The sequence below is a fragment of the Trachemys scripta genome, chromosome 4, assembly GCF_013100865.1.
Source record: "Trachemys scripta elegans isolate TJP31775 chromosome 4, CAS_Tse_1.0, whole genome shotgun sequence".
Classification (NCBI taxonomy): domain Eukaryota; kingdom Metazoa; phylum Chordata; order Testudines; family Emydidae; genus Trachemys; species Trachemys scripta.
The window spans coordinates 74,625,580-74,641,394 of NC_048301.1; positions in this window are offsets into that span (position 1 = coordinate 74,625,580).

Genomic DNA, 15,815 nt, shown 5'->3' on the forward strand with positions numbered 1-15,815 from the left:
TCCCACTTGAGCACCATTCCTTTTTTTTTTTTTCATTTGTTGTCCCAAGAATTCATTTGTGGCCTGAGTTCATTGATTCCTCATCTCCAGTTGAGGGGTAGGCCTTTTGTTCTGGGTGGGCCTATTCCAGTACCTGCAATAGGTACACACCTTCCACCTTTGGCAACAAATGAAGCAGGGTTTAACAGACAACAGCCTTCATCTCTACACTACATTGATTCATCCCCAGGCAGGTCCATTCTGTGCACTGAATTGGGAAGGGATTCTTTGGAAAAATAGTATTTGATCATATAATTAAAGACTATATCATAATGCATATGCATACACAGACTAAATTAAGGTCACACAGGAAATCATAAGTCTGCTATTTCCTAACTGGACAGGGTTTGACTTTGCAACCTTGATAATATTCTTTTAACATACGGTTTTTGTATGTAATTTCCTAGGTTTTTAAAAAAAGCAAACCAATCCCCCAAAATTCCCATGATGTGGCATCATGTTGATACCCACATAGGTCATCAGCAGTGCTGGAATCTTTAGATCCACCACACAGATCTCTGCCACTTGAGCTAACAGACTAACTTATAGCAAGTAGATAGTTGTCGTCCTCTGTGTGAACTAATACTAGAGACAAATGACACACTTTGCCAGTAGGTTTCACAGGTATTTGCTGACATCAGAGGAATGGTGAGATTCAGGAATCTTGGGTTCCATTTCAGACTCTGGAGGGGATTGTGGGCACAGACTCTTCTACCCATTTCACCCAATGTGATCTCTTCTGTTCTGTCCTCTCAAAACCTTCCCTGTCACAGTCCAGTCTCTTTTTCCAAAGCAGCTCCTTGTCCCAGTCTCTTTCTCCTCACATAGCCAATCCCAGTCTCCACTCCTCAGGTTTCTCTCATCCCAGTCTACTTGCCCAGCCACTCCCTGTTCCTCCCTCCCGACTCATCATATGATCTGTCTCTTTCCCTGATCTTGACCTCCAGTTGCCTCCACTCCCACATTCTGCATCCTCAGTGTCCCTCCCCAGGTTCTACATCCAATCTCAGCATCATCCCATTCTCCCACACACACTCTGATTGCTTTTGCATGTAGCTTTGCCCAGCCAGTCCCAGTCCTCATCCATACTCTGGCTCCTCATCAGATCTGTCTTCCCTCTCCCATCCTCTCCTTCTCCCACACTCTACTTGTTATTCCCAGTCTCCTTGCCCAGCCAGCCCCAGTCCCCCCCAACTCCTCATCAGATCTGTCTTTGGTCACATATTGGCTCCCAGTCTCCCTAGGCTCCCAGTCCCAATCTCTTTACCCAGCCAGTTCCAATCTACTTTCACCCAGCTCCCGGTCTCTTTGCCTCGCCAGTCCCAGTCTCCCCAACAGCTCCCAATCCCAGTATCACTCTAAGCCAGGGGTGGGCAAACTACGGCCCATGGGCCACATCCGGACATTCAGATGTTTTAATCCAGCCCTCGAGCTCCCACTGGGGAGCGAGGTCCGGGGCTTGTCCCACTCTGGCACTCCAGCCAGGGAGCAGGGTTGGGGGCTTGCCCCAGTCTGCACGTGCCATGGCTCCACCCGGCTCCCGGAAGCAGCAGCATGTCCCCCTCTGACTCCTACACGTAGGGGTGACTGGGGGCTCCGAACCCTGCCCCCACCCCAAGTGCCACCCCCGCAGCTCACATTCGCTGGGAACCATGGCCGATGGGAGCTGCAGGAGTGGCACCTGCGGATTGGGGAGCGCACAGAGCCTCCTGGCCGTGCATCCACGTAGGAGCCGGAGGCGGGACATGCCACTGCTTCTGGGATCTGCTTGAGGTAACTGCTTCCAGGAGTTTGCATCCTTGATGCCCTCCCGTGTCCCAACCCCCTGCCCCACCCCTGATCCCTCTCCCACCCTCCAAACCCCTCGGTCCCAACCCACAGCACCCTCCTGCACCCCCTCATCCTCAGCCCCATCCCAGAGCCCACACCTCCAGCCAGAGCCCTCACCCCCCCTCACACCCCTACCGTCTGCCCCAGCCCAGAGCCCCTTCCCACAACCTGAACTCCCCATTTCTGGCCCCACCCCAGAGCCCGCTCTCCCAGCCAAAGCCCTCACCCCATCCACCAATTTCATGAGCATTCATGGCCCACCATACAATTTCCGTACCCAGATGTGGCCGTTGGGCCAAAAAGTTTGCCCACCCCTGCTCTAAGCTCTCACTACCGGTCTCCCCTCCTCCCCAACTCTCAGACTCTGTTTCCCTCTTCCCCTGGCAGCATCCAGTCCATCCTAGTCTTCCACCCACACACTCCTTGGTCCAATCTACTTCCTCTCCTCCCCCCACCCACAGCTCTAGCTCTTGTCCCCTCTGCATTGGAATTAGGCAGTGTCTTCCTCCATGCTGTGTGGGTGCCAGCAGGAGGGGTCTTTGACAGCACTGGAGAGGCAGGCTCCCTACTCTCAATTCAGTTGCCTGGACCCAGCATGGCCTGCAGCAGCCCAGAACTGCAATTGCAGGGAAAGTCCTCCTCATCTGGAGCATGCCCAGTGCAGATGGAGCCTTTAGGGAATTTAACTGCTAAAATCTAAGAAGCCTCTATTGAGTGTATGCAAACTGTGATTTTTCAAAGGCCTATACTTTGGCCAAATTTGGGCAGATTTTCACAAGCATGGCAAAAAGCACATCCTTGGAACAGATCCCCCTCGCTCCTGCCAAATTTAAAATCCTTACTCCAAAGAATGGGTGTGCTAGAGGGCTTTTCAAAGAAAAGGTCACCAACACTTTTTAACATGGGAGAACAATGTATTCTTCCCTCACCTCATTCTCAGAAATGATTAGATTGTGTTGGCAGAAAATGTTCAGAAAATTCAGCCTGAGGCAGGTATTCAGTGTGTAAAATTTCAGCCCCAATGGTTAAATTTTGGCAAAGTTATAAGTAAGTGAAAGCAGCCTTATAATGGGACGTGTCAGGGAACCTTAATAATAGCCATGCTACCAGTTCCTTCTATAATAAAGTCTGTGTGTGTGTGTGTGTGTGCTCATGTATGTATACGCATACACAGACATGTTGCATATATTCAATATGAGCTACCACACAGTGTCTAATTTCAAAGCCACTCAAGTATTGTGGGTTTGAAAACTGACTCAAACCTGAATATTATCAGGTTTGCTTTCCACGAGCGGCACAGAGGGGAAGAGATATAAATAGTAAGGAATATGCATATGCATACCCTGTATAGGGAGCTAATTGTGCCAGCCCAGCTTTGGGGGGCTCTTTTGATCTTAATATAGAGCGAGGGACTACATGCTTTGTTAAGTTTTGTTAAACTGCAGCTCCCTGGAAAAGAAACATAAGTTTGAGTCACTCCTGGGTTTCTGCTGGTAAAATCTGACATAACATGGTCTCCGGGATCCCAGTCATGGGAAATCTGCCTAGATGAGAGTCTAGGTGCAACCCTACTGTGCTGAGGATACCTGGAGAGGGGGGTACCACAGCCCTCAAAAAGGGAGGGGACATGGCCAGGTTACCTGGGAGATGTACTGGTTTAGGTACCAATTCAGCAAAGCACTTAAGCAGGGTGTGATGATTTGGGGAATCTGTACATCTTATGAACTCTCTTTAATATTATGAAGTTGTTACTATTAAAATTGTTGATCGCTGAATGCCTGTATATAAATGTGGGATCCACCATTGTTGACAGGGATGTAAACACATCTCCGCTAGACCAGGGAAAATAGCCAGTCATTAGAATTTAAATGGTCATCTATTCAGGTGGAAACACCTGATTGACAATGGATTAGCTGAAGCTAATGAAGAGGAGAGAGTGGAAAGTCCCCAAATAGGAGAGTCAGAAGTGACAAAGCAGGGGGTTAAAAAGGACTCATGGAGAAGGCTTTGGAGAGTCACATAGGAGAGGGGAAGAGACCGGTTTGTTTTCATAGCAGGGGAAGCCTGGCATAGCTGCAGGACAAACACAGGTCAAAGCAAGCTGATCTGGAGAAAGGGGGGCTTCATGGTTAAGAAGACAGGCCATCAGCTGTAGGAGAAGGATCCTGGCTGCTACAGAGGACTCTGACCTCAGCCCAAAGAATGTTCCTGAGTGGTGAGGCGGGGAAATGCATGTAGAGTTTATTACATCTGTGTATTTCTCATGCTATTAAATAAAGAATAATGGTGTTTTAGAATCCTGTGCAAAGTCTGTGGTGTTGTGTTATACTTATTACATATCCTGGAAGAGTTAACCTGTGAATCCACAGGACTGGAGTTCTAGGAGGGGGGAGTGTTTAAACTAAGTCTGGGGAGTCAGCACTGGTCCCAGGAGCTAGGCAGTTGAACTGCAAGGTCTCAGCTCTCAAGAAGGGCTACTGGATAGAGGATCTGCACCCCAAGCGTGTGCCTAGAGATCCCAAGTCCGGGGCAGTGCCTGAACTCTGTTCAGACTCCAGAGGCTTAAAGCACACAGGGATTTAGCATTTGGATCTCCTTGCAGCAGTCTGCTGATTGTCAAGAGGAAGTAGCTCAACTAGATCTGAGACAGCATTTAAACCACTCTGTCTCTTCATCCTGTTCAAGGACTTTCTACTCTCTCCCCTTCATCAGCCTCATCAGCTAACCCCTTGTCATCTAAGTGTTTCCACCTATATAGGCAACCATAAAGTAACAACTGACCATTGTCCCTGGTCTGGCAGAGATGTTTACAGACCTTTCAGCAATGGTGGATTCCACATTTACATAGAGACATTCAATGATACAGCAATTTTCATAGTAACTCCTTCTTAATATCAACCAGAGCTCATAAGTTGTACAGACAGATACCCCAAAGCTTCATACTCAAGCTTAACTTTAAGCATGTGCTCACATACATCCCCGTTCAGCAAAGCACAGAAGCATGTATTTTGCTAACCTGGAGTCTTCAAGCATCTCCCAGGCCGCCTCCACTATTGGGTCCCCCATGAAGCCCTGACTGTGCTTTAAAGGGGTACTATCTTGACAGAATGTCCAAGGGAGAGCAGCTGTGCAAACACTACTGCACTCCTCAAAGGATGAATGCTCTATCACATGCCACTGCCCCCAGTGACACATAGGGGTACAATCTGCATACAAACACACACACACACACCCTTGTGGGAGTGGTTGTGGATCAAGCCCTGTGGATTTCAGTTGCAGGAGAAATTGTTTCTGAACTCAGACGGGCTTAGCAAATCCCACAAATCATTCAGGAAGTTTGCAAAACCCTGAATCCCACAATAATATTTCCCTATCCCTCGTATATACAATCTCTGTAGAGAGGTGGGGAGAAAAACTATCGTTGATGACTTTTTAGATATGGGCATTTGTCAGCCCCTGTGTTCTGCTCTTTCTACACTACAGTAATGAGCTGCCAGTGAAAATGCTGATGACGTGCAATGAACTGACAACAACATGTGCTACAACACTTCTTACATTATCCATCACTTTGTGTTAGTGCTATGCAGTAATGAAAAGAGAATGATAACATGTATGGCCCTAGGCTGGCAACCCTTAGAAAAGCATACAGAAATTCCAGTGGGAGTTTTGTATACATAAGGACTACACGCTCTGGCTCATTCTGAGCCTGTTCAAAAGCCCATTGAAGTCAATAGAAGGTTTTCTACTGACTTCAGTAGGCTTTGGATAAGTGGCGCTGTTTGGGAAATTTGGGGCAAACTGTTTTTTGAGAAATGCTGATTCATCAAAACCAAAACTGGTTATGAAACACATTTTTGACAAATCGCCCAGCTCAAACTTTAAAAAAAAAAAATAGTTGAAATGTTCCATTTTGATATGGAAGGTCTCCATTTTTCAAGTTGAAATGACTTTTTGTTTAAAAGTTTTAGTAAATGTAGATTAAACAAGGCTTTTAGAAAAAGAAGAAAAGGTCAAAAATCAAAACAAAGCATTTTTAAATTATGAACATGATACATCTCAATTGACCCAACCTAAGAAACTTCAATTGGTTGGTTTATGAAAATATTTGAGATTTAGGCCTCGTTTGGGATGGGAAAAAATTTCAAAATCTCAAAAATCCTCATGGGATAGGAAATCTCTTTCCCAGCCTGCCCTATGGATAAGGCCTTCAGAGGGTAATTTAGTAACCACTGTTAATGGAATACATTGTTGTCTTGTTTTCTCTGTATATAATCACACACAAGGTGTATTGCCATGACATGGGATGAGTGCATTACACAGGAGTGACCAGCTATGTGGGTATTAGCTCATTCCAAACCTCACCTGCACTGCAGCTGCTGAGGTTCATCTCTTACTCCTCCCCAGCACAGCTCAGCTTCCTCAGAGCAATACTGAATGCAAAGGGCCTGATTCTGCTCCCACTGATGTCAGTGAGAGGTTTGCCACTCACACAATCTGAGCACAGTCCAAGCTGTAGTGTAATGGCTAAAGCATCTGACTGCAAGACAGGAGTCTTGGATTCTATTCCCAGCTCAGCCACTGAGGTCTGGTCTATACTACCCGCCTGAATCGGCGGGTAGAAATCGACCTCTTGGGGATCGATTTATCGCGTCCCATCGGGACGCGACAATCGATCCCCGAATCGGCGCTCTAACTCCACCAGCGGAGGTGGTAGTAAGCGCCGCCGACAAAAAGCTGCAGAAGTCGATTTTGCCGCCGTCCTCACAACGGAGTAAGTCGGCTGCGATACGTCGAATTCAGCTACGCTATTCACGTAGCTGAATTTGCGTATCTTAAATCGACTCCCCGCTGTAGTGTAGATGTACCCTGAGTCACTCTGGGTACATCTACACTACAGTTAGACACCCATGGCCCATGCCAGCTGACTTGGGCTCATGGGGCTCAGTCTAGGCAGCTGTTTAATTGTGGTGTAGACATTTGGGCTCAGGGTGCAACTCAAGCTGACCCTCCTGCCTAAAGCCTGAGCCTGAACATCTATACCACAATTACACAACCCCTTAAACCAAGCCCTTCAAGCCCAAGTCAGCTGGCATAGGCCAGCCACAGGTCTTTAATTGCAGTGTAGACGTACCATGTGTGACCCTGTGCAAGTCACTTCATTCTCTGTGCCTTAGTTTTCCCATCCACAAACTGGGGATATTAACCTCTACCTATCCTATGGCAGACAATACAGGATTATGAAGTTAAATTCATAAAAGCACTGTGACATCCACTGCTGTGGGAGTGGGAAACATTCTAATATTATTATCGCTCTATAGCAAGCAGGAAGGGGTAGTATGTGTAGTAAATATTCATTGCAAAGCAGTTTATATTTCCTTTAAAAATCATTTCACTTGATTCTCCTAGGTGCTGTTCAAGGCAAATATAGTCTTACTGCTCACACTTGAGATGAAACATAGGGTACGTCTACACTTACCGGAGGGTCCGGCGGCAGGCAATCGATGTTCTGGGATCGATCCCGGAAGTGCTCGCCGTCGACGCCGGTACTCCAGCTCGGCGAGAGGAGTACGCGGCATCGACGGGGGAGCCTCCCTGCCGCATCTGGACCCACGGTAAGTTCGGACTAAGGTACTTCGAATTCAGCTACGTTATTAACATAGCTGAATTTGTGTACCTTAGTCCAAAGTGGGGACTTAGTGGGGACCAGGCCGGAGAGTGTCCCTGCAGTGTTGGTGTACCTTGCTCTTTTCATCACTTGCATATTTTCTTACCAGACCCTTTCAAAATTCAGCTCTGGTTTGTTGAAAATCCCTTCTCCCCACAAAAAACCCCAACTTTGTGATAATCAGAGCCACACTGGCAAGACACAAGGAGTTTAGGGGTAGCCCTAATTCACATATGAAATAAATTCACAGCTCTGCCGTTTACTTGTGCTTATATTTCCCTTGGTGGATGAACAGAAATTATTTGAGTTTCCCAGTAGTAAAATGTAGAAAAAACAAGACATGCCCAGAACCATCACACACAAATAGCCAACTTGGGCTCTGGCCTGCTAGAATCCTTCATCTCTAACGGTTTTCCCTCCATGCCTAACCTACAGCAAACCAGAAGGTCACATTTCAGGGCTTTGCAGGCTATGTTTAGTCTGTGGACAGCCTTTGGATGACCCTGCTTTACAGCATTGTCTTTGGGACTTTCACAACCATTCTGAGAGCCTGCAAACGTATTTTATTCATTATTACATTATTATCAAATCATTAACAATAATAATTAATTAATATCATCATGTCTTTCAATAGCCCCTTTCATCCGAGGATCTCCAAGTGTTTTACAAACATGCATGACTTCAGGCCTCATAAGCTCCTTGGAAGGCAGGTCAGTATTACTAACCCCCTCATTTACAGAGGTGAACGTAAGGTCCAGAGAGATAAAGTGATTTGCCCAAGGCCGCTCAACACATCAGTAGTAGAGCTGGGAATTGAGTCCAGGAGCCCTAGCTCCAAACATACTAATCACCGGACCACAGTCTACACAGTATCAAACAAGGAAGGAAGGATATATAGGTAACTACATAACATAAAGAACTAATTCCATTGAGGGGGCATTAGTGAGTCATACAACACAGGATCAAAGCTCAGTTCAGGGCTGGCCCTATCACTATTGGTGTCCTAGATGAAGAATTCCTTGGGATTGACAAAGTGCATCTCTCATTTCTATACCTTCCCCTTGCCAAGATCTCCTGGATCTCTCCCTCTTATCCCTAGGTCTTCCCACCTCTCCTTCCTTTCCCCAACTTCTCTATCTGTTTTCCTTTTTCTCCTTATTAGAGAAACCTTGTCTTCTGACTAGCCTACCTCCTCCTGCAAATCACCTTTTGGGTAAGGACTCCTAAAATGTGTAAGTGTTCTGGCTAGATAGATTCTTTGCAGTGCCACTCGTCCAGAACCATGGCAGTCCCCGGAAATGCAGTCCACTATCCAGCTGATACTGAAAGCCCTGCCCTGGCTAACATCCCCAGAACCCTCCTTGAATTTGCTTTGTAATGTATTATTGGGATTAGAAAGATGAGATTTTTATCAGTAAATGTCGGTAAAAGTCGATTTCACCATACACACAAACTGAGGAAAAATATTTTCATCAATAATAATAGAAATTTACACGTAGACAAAATAAGAAAAATGTTGCTTGAGGACTTATTAGCGTTTGATTTAAAGCTGTTTACTTTGTATATTTTGACATGCAGTGTAGACAATTTGTGTTTTAATGGTTAAAATGTTTTTTGAACCTGAGTCTGTTGTCATTAAATAATTATTGTTTGACACACACACACCTCATTGTCTGACCCCAGCGTAGTTTCCCACTACTGTGAAAATTTAAATCTGTAAAAACATAAAAAATGCTTAAAAGCCATAATTTTGGGCAACTGTGAACATTTAAATTGATAAAAATTAGGGGGGGGGAATCCTTAAAAATAAACATCAATATTATCTGGCAAAATTATAAAAAAATACAAATTGAATTCTGCCAAGCCTATGTATTACTATTTAATTACACTGTATTGCACTGTTGCCTATTTGTTAGTTCTATCTAAGTTTGGAGTATTTGCATCCAAACTATGTTCTGTTTAGATTCCCTGTTCCAAACCAATGTATCCAGATGACATGAATAACAATAGGTTTTCTGCTCTGCTCTGCTGCTTCATAAGAATTTCATGAAACCATATATCATCGTGTATTTACCGACGTGGCAGCTAGCATGTGGGGAAAACCCATGGAGAGCAATACTTTGAAAAGAGAAAGCTGCACATTTGGCTTAAGGAGAAGGGCACATTTTCAAAGGTTTTCAAAATTACAGTCTCCCAGATCCTCAGGCAAGAATACAAGTTAGCAAAGCAAGAGAGTAGAAGAGGAATGCCTGAGAAGTAATAAGTTAAAACTGGAAATGGGTCCAAATCATAAACCTGGAAGATCACATCCAAATACCACTGATTCAGTTTGTTTCAGACTCTGAACCCAAATCTGAATCCAAACTTCTGCATTTGGTTCCTATCTCCCTGTCAATCTAGATACCACAGGACTGGGTGCCCAACTAATGCTAATGCTAATAAGCAGAGCAGGGAAAAGCATGGGAAAATAGCATCACTGGAAATTTGGAAACGGTTTGTGTTTTGCAGGGTTCAGATAGACCCAATCGCAATTTTTTATAAAAGCTTCAGTAGGTTTTTATCAATATTTTTAATCAAACAAAATTTTGATATGAAAATGTCATGGCAGCTTTTACACACAGCGCAAAAGCTCTGTTTTCAAGAAATGGCCATTTTTTGGTCAGAAAAACTTTATTATTAAAAAATCTCAACTAGCTGTATTAATAAGTAATTATAATTTTACTAAATATTGTAAGGTACAGTATTATCTGGAACTCACAACAGAAGAGACAGAAAAGTCTTCTTGTCACAGTACAAATGGGTTGGCAATGTCTTGGGAGGTATAAAGGGGTATGGCAAGTTACTAAGTTATTTGCCTCATTAATGTCCTGAAGCACTGAGTTCCACAGGCCAATCCACTGACTGCTACTGAAAATATCAAGTATACCCTAACAGTGCATTGACTTCAATGTGGGAAGCAGCACAGTGAGTAACATGGCAGACCAGTAGCAAAAGACACTGCATTAACAAACCGTGGTCCTCTCATGACTGCAGAATAGTACTAGGGAATCAGCTCCAGGGCTGAACATTTACATTGTTGTTACTAATGGAGATAGAGCAAACAATGTAATTTATTGATAAATTTTATTTCTCGTGTGTGCAGGTATGAACAGTATATGGGTGCAAACTGCCCACACCTAATATACAGATTCAGGTGGGCACTGATGCTTAGTGCCTACTTAGCTGAACACAGTCTTCAGTAATTGGCAATAAAATTTGGCCACCTGGTATCCATCAGTCCCTCTTTCCATTTTCCCAAGTGTCTATTAGAAACCCTGTATGCAGGATTCCTGCAGTTTGGTTGTTAGAAAAATTAGCTGTTAACTATCAGGAAATTATCTGTTTCCTCAGCACAGTCACTCAGACCTATTATAGTCCCTATCCTAAGTCCTCTTCTTATTGAATACATTTACAAGAGGTTTGTCATAATCCCTTTAAAATTAGTTTTTTGGGTTATTTTTTAAACTATTCAGGTTGTTACATGAATAAAATCTCTATTAACAGAGAGAAAGTGACACCAGGGTTGGCAATGTAATGTCATATGTATCCACGGTAGATGCTGGTGGGGAATTTTTCAACGAAATGGTTTTTCATTAGAAAATGCCAATTTGTCAAAACCATTTCTCAGGTCCAGGATGGAACTTCTGGCCAAAACCAGAAAGAGAGAGAGAGAGAAATGCACCCAAGAATTTGATCTGATTCTCAGTCTCTTCAGTTGAAGTTGTTCCACTTTGTATTGATCTGATTCTCAGTCTCTTCAGTTGAAGTTGTTCCACTTTGTATAAATATTACTGGGCCAGGGATAGACAGTGGCTCCATTGCCAGTGGTCAGAGCACTCACTTGGGTTGTGGGTATCAGGGACTTGAAGCTGATTCTCCCATCTCCCAGGTGAGTAACCCACAACCCGGAGGCTGGCTATTCTGGGGTGGATTTTTCATGAAAAAATTCTAAAGCTCTAGTTTTTGTTCCAATGCTGATCGAAAACAGATGTTGAAACCTTGACATTTTTTGCAGAATAGAGTTCTTGTTTTCCAGCCATTCATAATCCATAGTTCCTTATGATGTCTCTGCAGAGCAGGTCATTCAGTCCAAGAGAACCTCTCTACAAAGGTACAAGGACCAGTAATTATTGGTGAATCTCAGGGGGTTGACAGTTTAGTGTCATTCTAGATATACAACCCTCTGAGTGTTAATTCTTATCCAAACCCCATCAGTCTGCAACACTCATGAGATCAGCTTTCCTCTTGGAATTGTGGTATATTTTGAGATGCTCAAGGACAGTTCAAGGGTAACTGAACATTTCAGAACCTTCAAAGAGATTCAGTTCTACAAATGGGCAAAGGTTACATTTTTTTCAAGGGCAGAGGGAGGTTGGTTTAGTTTGGTTTCTGAAACATTAGGTTCCCTTCTTGAGTGATCAGAAAGATGTGGCAAAGGTTCAAGAGAGGCAGGCACAAAACTCCACTCCACATTCTTCTTCTTATCCCAAGAGAATTGTGGGATGCCTAGAGGGAGCATTCTGTTTGCAGAACACCTCAGCAGACATTGTGAGACAACACTTTCCACCTGTAAAGATCACAGAAAAATTCTAAATTGGAATGGGCCCATCAGGAACAGAGGCTGGATCTGCGCTAAATTTTATGCTAAACAGTCACACTCCAACCACTTCCACCTATTCACTGCACCTTTTAAATTGGTTTGCTGTGAATACATTACAGAAAATATGCTCCCTGTTACAGACAAGCAGGACAGGGAGGTGGAAAACAATACAGTTAAGTGCATTATGAACTGTAATTATAGGAAATTGTGGAAAACTTTCCGACAGTCAAATGTATGAGGAATTGGAATAGTGCCCCAGGAGAAGTGGTGGAAGCTTGAATTGTTTAAAACTATATTAGACAAAGCACTAGAAAATGTACTATAAGCAACAATCCTGCCTTGGCCAGTTTCAGTTATCAGGAGATGGAGCTGTAACTCCCCTTCAGTGCCAAAGAAAGCAGGCAGCATGCTGCAGAGCGAAACTCATTGCCCATAGAAAGTCATGACTGTGCTGAATCCAGGTGCCCCTGGTAAGCGATGAGGGAACATTCCTAGAGTTCAGGAACAATAATGTCTCATGAAGAATGACACTTTAAGTCTTAATAGCAAAGAGCGTCTCAGAGCTTGCTCCCCACATATCTGCATTATACAAGTATGGTCTTCTATCTGGGGCTATTTTATTTTTTTTAGTAAATTTAATCACGAGTTTGCTGTCATCTCTAACTCGCTTCATGTGCATTCAGTTTCAAGCTCCGTCAGTTACAAAAGAGTTTTCTTCATGAGCTGGAGCTTCGGGGTGAAGTGGGGGAGGGGGACACATTCAATTATTTTTCCTTTAAATTATCCATATTTCTCCAGCTAGCTAAGCCTTATGTGTGTGAACTAAGGAGTTTCTGATCCTGGTTTTTGGAATCTGGAGCTTTTCTTGAATTCCTGATTGAGACTCTTGTATTCTTCATCTTGCACCCTGGATCAGGACTCTCACATTCCAATGACCTTTGGAGCTTGCAGACCATGCCATTTGAGGTCTCCAGACTGTGCATATTGCTTTGTAGCAGTCCCATGACTGGCTCATGGCGTTATTAGGCATTAATTAAGCCATATTTGGGTAGATGTGGGGCTAACTCTTCTGTAGCTTAGACATTAGAGATGGCAAAGACCTTTTCAATCACATAATCCTCACCCTCACCTTCCCCACCCCATCCTGGGAAGAATTATTCCCTCCAGTCTTTTCAAATCAGTCTGTTATCTCCCATTTAAAATGCTTCAGCTTTTCAATTAGGGAGTTCAAACAATATCATGTGACTTAACCGTCCAACTATATGACACAAGTGGTCATAATAAATGATTCAATGATTAATGATTTGTCAAAATTCTCTGTGCCAACAATTGGGTGAATGATACTAATTAAGGCAGGTTGAAATTTTTCAACTGAAAAAATTGAGTTGTATTGAAAACACAATTCTTTTGCTGAATGCAAAAGAATGAATAATGTATAGTTTTTTTCCCCCACTGTAACTTTATCACTCTAACTTTTCAAAAGTTTTAGAAGTTTTGAAAAGTGAAAAAAGGAAAAAAGGGGGAAAAAAGGAAACGAAAAAAGTCATAGGGAAAATACCATCCCTTAGATAGTGTTAATTTTATTGCATCGTTGTTGGGGGGAAATTGGGAGGAGAGAAAGAGGGGCATAAAAGGGGGAAAACGAGAGAAAATGAAAATTTGAACATTTGATTTTTCCTCCCTGTTTTTGAAAACTAAACCAAAATGAAAATTTTCTTTTTGTTTCTAAATTCCCCTTTAAAAATGTTGGGGGTTGAAATCAACTGCTGACTTATACATAGTCATATGTTCCACATTTCTTTATGTGCTTTTTATCAATAGCTATTTTTAAAAATGTTCACTGTTCCTCAACTGCTCAAACTTCTTTATTTTTCTGGCTTACAACAGATTTTAAACAAAACTGAAGAAAAAATTAGCCTCTCACCAGTTTTAGAATATTGTTCCTCACCTCAGGTAAAACAATAATAAGAGCAGCTGAGAGGGAGTTGATCACTATTGTAGCAAAATCTCTGCCAGCTGCTGGTCTCAGTCTCTGGCTCTCTGCAAGTCCTGCTGGAACACCCTCCATTTCCTCACCTCAGCTGCTCCAGTCCTCTCACGACTGCTCTTCAAAAGGTTCAGCAGAAACCTTTCTTTCTGAGCAAGTAGAGAATGGTGAGCATTCATCCTGCTGCCATTTTAAGAAATTTAGGAAATGGTGCCAGCAGTCAAAGGTTTATGGAGCATCTCTCAGGAATTATGGGAGTTGCCCACAATGCTCCTGGGCTCCTAAAAAGCCTTTCAAAATCTCCCATAAATTGCTGCTTTGGACAGTTGTGCTGGTAACTGTGGAATAGGTGCCTACAAGGTAGTATAACTGCAGTGGTGCAGTAGAGTTCAAAAAGGAAAGCAAAATAATAATCAAACCAAAACAGCATGACTAGTGTGGACACAGACTTCTCTCAAAGCATGGGCCCTGGCAATTTGGACATCATGGTGTTAATGGGGCAGGTTCATGCCGTGGAAAGCCGATTCTGGGCCCGGGAAATAAGCACAGACTGGTGGGACCGCATAGTATTGCAGGTCTGGGATGATTCCCAGTTGCTGCGAAACTTTCCCATGCATAAGGCCACTTTCATGGCACTTTGTGACTTGCTTTCCCCTGCCCTAAAGCACAAGAATACCAAGATGAGAGCAGCCCTCACAGTTCATAAGCGAGTGGCGATAGCCCTCTGGAAGTTTACAATGTCAGACAGCTACCAGTCAGTTGGTAATCAATTTGGAGTGGGTAAATCTACTGTGGAGGCTGCTGTGATCCAAGTAGCCAATGCAATCATTGAGCTGCTGCTATCAAGGGTAGTGACTCTGGGAAATGTGCAGGTCATAGTGGATAGCTTTGCTGCAACGGGATTCCCTAACTGTGGTGGGGCGATAGACAGAACGCATATCCCTATCTTGGGACCGGAGCACCAAGGCAGCCAGTACATAAACCGAAAGGGGTACTTTTCAATGGTGCTGCAAGCACTGGTGGTTCACAAGGGACGTTTCACCAACATCAACCTGGGATGGCTGGGAAAGGTACTTGACACTCGCATCTTCAGGAACTCTGATCTGTCTGAATGGCTGCAGTAAGGGACTTACTTTCCAGACCAGAAAATAACCGTTAGGGATGTTGAAATACCTATAGTTATCCTTGGGGACCCAGCCTACCCCTTAATGCCATGGCTCATGAAGCTATACACAGGCACCCTGGTCAGTAGTCAGGAGCTGTTCAACTATAGGCTGAGCAAGTGCAGAATGGTGGTAGACTGTGCATTTGGACATTTAAAAGTGCACTAGTGTAGTTTACTGACTCGGTTAGACCTCAGTGAAACCAATATTCCCATTGTTATTACTGCTGGCTGTGTGCTCCACAATATCTGTGTGAGTAAAGGGGAGACGTTTATGGCGGGGTGGGAGGTTGAGACAAATCGCCTGGCCACTGATTACATGCAGCCCAACACCAGAAGAGCACAGCAGGGCACACTTCGCATCAGAGAAGCTTTGAAAACCAGTTTCATGACTGGCCAGGCTACAGTGTGAAAGTTCTGTTTGTTTCTCCTTGATGAGAACCCGCCCCCTTGGTTCACTCTATTTCCCTGTAAGCCAATCGCCCTCCCCTAC